This window comes from Centrocercus urophasianus, unplaced genomic scaffold (assembly GCF_019232065.1).
Source record: "Centrocercus urophasianus isolate 14NV4802_14NV808 unplaced genomic scaffold, USGS_Curo_1.0 seq_15, whole genome shotgun sequence".
Taxonomy (NCBI): domain Eukaryota; kingdom Metazoa; phylum Chordata; class Aves; order Galliformes; family Phasianidae; genus Centrocercus; species Centrocercus urophasianus.
Genome location: NW_024884697.1, coordinates 576,599 through 582,598, shown reverse-complemented (window position 1 = coordinate 582,598; position 6,000 = coordinate 576,599). Strand labels below are relative to the sequence as shown.

Here is a 6,000-nt window from a genome sequence, read left to right as displayed (position 1 = left end):
CCCTTCCCTTCCCTTCCCTTCCCTTCCCTTCCCTTCCCTTCCCTTCCACCTAATTCCTAAGCCCTTTCCAGACTTGAATGCTACATATTTAAAGAAAAGTGTTCAGCAACCAGACCTTTCCAGGAGGTTATTGTACAGTGGAGGTAGACCCTCCCACCATAATTTTTGTCCTGCCCCCCTAGCTCAGGGGACATGGACTTTTTTCCATGATAATCCCTTTCTTGAAGCCGTGTGTTTGCAGAAACTAATGGAAAACAAACCAGTTTTAGAGGAGTTATTGCCTTTTTTAAAGTGCTAATTTCCTCATTGAAATTTATGTCTGCCAGCAGAGGCAGAGAGGAGCTCTGCAGACAGCTCTAACGAGACAATTCATTAACTAGCGAGTGTACACACACCATAAAAAACATTAATTCGTAAAATGAAAAACTAATAGAGTGTTTAGCCTGTTCTTTATCACCAGTGACAGTCTGTGCTCTCCTCATCATTAGTGTTTACTGAACTGATGGGGGCTGCAGCCCAGCTTGCTTATCAGCACTCATCGTAAATGAGGTCGCAGTGCTTTTTTTCCATCACAGTTACTTTGTCCCATCTCCTGCACTTGAATTTTACCATGGAGTGTAGGACAGAGGCATGGAAGGATACTCTCAAGTTTTGTCTTTTTTTTTTTTCAGATTTTGCATTTAAGTTCTGTTTCCTTCTCCATTCTTGAGAAGATTGGCAAGAGAAAATCCCCTCCTTAAGGATCTTCCAGTATAGAGTCATAGAATCATTAAGGTTGGAAAAGACAACTGAGATCATCCAGTTGAACCATAATACATATGATTCTTTGCATATGATCACAGTTGCCTCTGCTAAAGAACCGGATTCATTCATAGCAAAACTCTAACTATGTAAAAGTCATACTATAGAATCATAATATATACCAAGTTGGAAGGGACCAACAAGAATCGTTGAGTCCAACTCCTGCCTTCACCTTGAAGTGTTGACATAGCTTTTCCACTTCAACATTGATGAGCAATTTTCTGACGGTCGCAGTAAAAGGTGAGCCAGGCTAGTTCTGAGTACTTAGAAAATTCCACCCTCACATCTGTTGTTTGAAAGGTCCTCACCTATTAAAGCTTGTCCTTTCTTGGTATTTGCTTTGCTTTAACAAGAATCCCTGTTCTTCCCAGTGTTTCGCTATCAATCGATACTTTCAGCTGCATACTCATCCCACCTGCATGTAGTAGAGATGTTCTCAGTATCTCAGAACTTTCCTCACCTCAAGGCTACTTGTTTTTCAGAAGAGAAGAGTTGGATCCAGTGTAGGAGAGACTCAGTGGTGTATCTTATGTAGGTGCAGGCTGTCCTCACTTCTGCTCACTGGCTCATCTGTAAGCTCAAGAGTTGGGCACAAGATTTAATCCTGCCCAACGTTGGTTCCTGGTGGTTTGCAAGAAAAAGGTAAATGTTACACTGAGGGACATGGTCTCAATCAGTCACAGTCACGCGTTGATGGACTGGATGATCTGAGTGGTCTTTCCAACCTGAGTGATTGTATGATTCTACTTAAAACTTACACAGAAAACAATTTATGTCAGAAGGAATAGTGCATCAATAACTACATAAATATCTTCAGTAGTTATCCGTATCTGAGAGGCCCAGAGGTTCAGACACGCTTGAGAAGTAAGGGAAGGGATGTCAAAGCCAAAATCTGTCTTTTTACAGATAAATCGACAGGTTCCTGTACTTTTGAAATAAATCTCATGAGCTTGGGAAAAAAAGATCAAAATCCAGTTCCAGATTTTATGGCTCATTCCATTACTTTCCTGCAGAGCTGCAGCTCTGAGATCCCCAAACAGTCGTGTTTAGAGGCAGGCAGTGAGTGATCTATGCCTTAGAGCTACAAATAATACTCCTGAAGCCAGAAACCAGTCCAAGTGGCCATATGGGTTGCATATAGTTGTTGTTTTCCATTATTTCTCGAGCACCACAGGTGTGCAGAGCACTTTGCAAAAGGATAAAAAGAGAAGACCCTTGCTCCTTGGGGAGCTTATACTCTAAATTAGATTGAGACAGCATCTCAGGAGCAATAGGAAATCAAATTGGAAGCAAAGATGTGTAACCACAAAGAGAAAAGTGGCTTGAGAGCAGGGTCCTGGTAGTTATTCCCACAGAAAGAAAAACATTTGAGTTGACTTGCTTTGTTTGGTTCTCTGTAGTTACTTAAGGCTTTTCATCTCCAGCAAATCTCCTGCTGCCAGGGCAGAATGCAGCCATCTCCATGCAGCTGTGCAGAGGTGATACCCCAGTGATTTCCACTACTTTTGGATGGCTGAAGGCATTTTAGTCTGGAAAAGAGGAGGCCCAGGGGAGACCTTATTGCTCCCTACAACTACCTGAAAGGAGGTTGTAGCAAGGTGGAAGTCAGTCTCTTCTCCCAGATGACAGCGATGGGTTGAGAGGGAATGGCCTCAAGATGCAGCAGGGGAGGTTCAGGTTGGATATTAGGAAAAACTTTTCAGAAAAAGTGGTGAAGCATTGAAACAGGCTGCTCAGGGAGGTGGTGGAGTCACTGTCCTGGAGGCGTTCAAAAGAAGGGCAGATGTGGCAGTGAGTCTAGAGGGTAAATCTACACCATGTCCAAGCTCTACAGTGGTCACAGACGTGGGCTGATGGTTGGACTAGATGGTCGTAATGGTTTTTCCACCTTTACTGACTCTGTGATTCTGAAGGCTGCAAGAATAGGAGATGAGCAGGATTAGATCCTGCTTTTATTGATACAAAAAAACACCCCAGGTTTTACCCACTGCAAACCAAAGCATGGAGAGAGAAAGTGGTATGCCAAGAGCTCCAAAAAGTCACCAGCAGAGATAGGGGTTAACCCCAAGTCTCCAAAGGCATGGTCCAGCACTGAACCAATAGCAATTTCCTTTTGCATGTGTGTACTAATGATTATTTTGGGATTTCCTTTTCCAGAAAGGAAGGGAGTAAGAAATTAAAGATCGAAAAGGTGCAAGCTGATCCCTAATATTACTTCTGGGACACAGTAAGGGTTTCAGACCATGTCTCTGAGTTTTTCTTCCAACGGAGTTGTAAAATTTTTCTGTGAACCTTTCCTCTTCTCTCTGCAAGGCAGTGGCATATAGTGCTATATGTAAAGTGTGAACATGTTGCAGGTTTATTTCTCAGGCTCAGGTTGCACCGGAGCCAAAGCAGAGGCAAGTAACCTTAGATTGATTTTTCTCCTTGCACTCTTAAATCATTCAAATCTGTTAACAGTCTCTCTGCTCAAGCAGGACGCACTATTGTAGACCTTGATTGGATACAGAGGTTTGTTTATGGGCAACGCTGCAGGTTTTGTTTAATATTCCAGAGGTCTGGTAATTTACATCCATCGATTTACAAGGCACAATCTGTCAAGAGACACCAGCGTCCCATTGAATTGCAAAATGATTGAAATCATGGGTGACAACTAGCGTGTTAACTTTATTTTTCTCATGTTTGCTGGAATGAAATGTTCCCTCTCAGAGTGAGATATCTTGGCTGTGCTTGCAGCGAGCTAAAAGAAATTCCAAACAAAGCTGTAATTGTTATCCAGCAGCACAGGAAGACGACTCAGGACAACTGAAATTCATCTGTTGAGGCTGCAGGATGATAAGGGACTAAGGAGCAAGTTGTTGGCTGCTGCTTACCCAACTGTTGGGTGTTTTGTTGTCTAGAAGGGCTCGTTTGACTTGGTGTAAACGGGCCAAGGTACTTACAAAGGAGGAGGAGAAGAAGATATGTATGACTGTGGATCTGTGGTGTTGCTTTTCCAGCATTTCAGTTTGAGATGCCTCCCTCTGCCCTTTAAGTGGAGAGCTGAGAGTGTTCTGGTGGGTTGAATGACTATGGGGGATCACCCATCACTTGGTGTCTGCCCAAAGAACTGCCTGTCTCCAAAACAAAAGTTCCAAAATACGCTTTTGTTCAATACCCCTTTAGGCTGTGATTATCTTACTCCTTCTGCGGGTTCACGTCTCCTGAACAAGGCTTTAAGAAATAGGATTTTCTCCTTGGTTGACTCAGCACTGAGACAATCCATTCTGGATGCCTGAGGAAGAAGAAAGGACAAGTGGAGGGCTCTGGAAGTCTTTTGATCTCAAAAAGTGACAGTATACTTCAGGGCCTTCGTATCACTTGAGAAGTGGATATACCTTCCTAAGCCAGCACTCGGTCTTCCTTCCCAACCTGGGGACACAGAACACAAACAGAAGAATTCCCCACCCTGGGGACATGGAATACCTGGAACTCCCCACCTTGTGGACATGGAACACCCACAGCTTCTCACCCTGGGGACACAGAACACCCAGAACACCCAGGAGAACTTCCCACCTTGGGGATGCACAACACCCAGAACTTCCCACCCTGGGGACATGGAAGACCCAATAGAACTTTCCGCCTTGGGGATACAAAACACCCAGAACTTCCCACCTTTAGCACATGGAACACAAAGAACTTCCCACCCTGGAACGTGGAAGACCCAGAAGAACTTCCCAACTTCAGGACATGGAACACCCATAGCTTCTCACCCTGGGGATGTGGAACACCCAGAAACTTCCCACCCTGGGAACATGGGATACTCAGAAGAACTTCCCACCTTCTGGATGTGGAACACTCAGAAGTTCTCACTCCGGGGACATTGAACAGTCAGAGGAATTTAAGCACTCAGGCTTTAAATAAAGCACAGATTGCCCCCATCTTCCTCCTGCTCTTATCTCCACTGACAAATACAATTACCACTTCACTTAAATTGCTGTAAATGAATTATAGAGAGCAGAAAAATGTGCATAATATTTCTCCGCTGCAGAAATTAGCTGACTCCTGCATTTCAGGTGATGGATCCATCCATCTCCACTGCTGGTGCGAGTTGGCGCAATCAAACCTGAGACTGCAGCAACATTCCTGTGCTGTAACAGCAAGTCCATCTCCAGGAGCAGCACCAATAGAAACTTGTCAGTATTTAGAGTTATATGACTAAAAATGGATTTTTTTCCCCCATTCTGCAGACCTGAATCTGCATGATCCAAAAGCCCCGCCACCCTCTAGGGAAACAAATGTCGTAGCTGAAAGGTTTGTTAAAATTAAACTTCATCCATATTGCTGTGATTGGAGGAGCTGCTGAAGGAGGCTGCTTCCTGGATCTGTATTTAACATGGCCTTTTCCTTGCATGGTTTTCTCTGTAGTCATTCATAGTAAAATAAGATGCACAATTTGGTGCTTTGCTGTGTGCAGTCTTTTCCTTTTGCTTTGTCACACTCCTTTAGTTGTACAAATCTGTCTTATACGTATAGCACTGTTTCAGACAAAATACATTGGGACTTTTGACTCCTCATTTTGTCTTTGCTTTTCAGACTGGATCTGAAGTTGTATTGAATTTTACAAGCAAATCCAAAGCTCCACGTATGTTCTTCTTTCAAAGAAAGTCTCTGGCTGTACAAACAGTGGCAAGAGACATTTATCCGATCAGTTTCCATCACAATTAAAGTTTGTTGTCAACAGTTCCTTAGCAATGTACAGATCCTTTCTGTACTGCGCTGCGTTGGTGTCTGGCTGAGTGTTTGTCATGTACCAAACATTAGGGAAGGCAAGAGAAGACAAGAAAACAAGCCAATTCTTAGCACCAGCAGATAGCACACCTTCATTATTCAGGTTGACCACGGAACAAATACGAGCTGAAAATGTGAAGCAACCATGAAAAGAAAGCAGATATCGGAGCAAAAGAGCAAAAAAGAATATTCCCTGGAGAGATGGGAAAGCTCTGGTCCCATTGTGGCAGCAATGAGAGCTGAAATACAGCACACAGCTCTGGTTAGCTGTGCTCAAAAACGTAATTGAGCCTGGAAGGGGTGCAGAGTTGCTCCTAGGATGAAGAGGGGATGGAAATTCCCACTCCTCAATGAGTTTCTTGTACTGCAGCAGGAGATAAATACCAATGATGGAAACCTCCATCAGGCAAAGAATAATGATGGCATATG

General features: G+C 43.6%; 1 protein-coding gene across 1 annotated transcript in view; it reads left to right on the top strand.

Moving 5' to 3' along the window:
- The window catches only part of EXOC4 (exocyst complex component 4), a 397,972-nt gene that overhangs the window by 356,113 nt on the left and 35,859 nt on the right, over nt 1-6,000 (top strand). The window lies entirely within an intron of this gene.